We start from the raw sequence: 538 nt of genomic DNA, 5'->3' as shown, positions 1-538 counted from the left end.
GCTGACCTGTAATGTTTAATACGACCCTGCTCCGGTTATCACAGTGCTACGGCTCAGAGATGAATTGCATCTGCAGGAGGAACATCAGATAAAGACACTGATGGTTAGGCTTCTGGGATACCTGCTACCAAAGCCTGATAAGAAAAAAAAAAAAACACACACAAACACATTTATTTCTACTGGTACTGCGCATAGCACTACTGAGTATCACTCTCAAGCCTCATCCACAGTGTAACTGTTCAGTTATGGAAGCCTACTTTGCGGCAGAATATGAATTGGGTTTAGAACCCGTCCCCCATCAGTATGCAGGGATGGGTTTGTTCAATGAAAACATAAATCAAAGAAAAATCACCCACCTTAGGAAAGGCTGCTCTTTAAACTGCATCCACGATGAGTTTTTGGAAAATACCTATCCTCGGAAGAGAGCACTTGCGATTCTGCCTCCCATCTATCTATCTATCTATCTATCTATCACTGCAGCCAGGCGATAGAGGAAAACAGTACAATAACGTCGCATCAACAAGTTAAACAATTCAAG

The sequence above is a fragment of the Mastacembelus armatus genome, chromosome 6 (genome assembly GCF_900324485.2).
Source record: "Mastacembelus armatus chromosome 6, fMasArm1.2, whole genome shotgun sequence".
NCBI classification, from domain to species: Eukaryota; Metazoa; Chordata; class Actinopteri; order Synbranchiformes; family Mastacembelidae; genus Mastacembelus; species Mastacembelus armatus.
The sequence above is the reverse complement of the archived record's forward strand: the minus strand, read 5'-3'. Positions refer to the sequence as shown.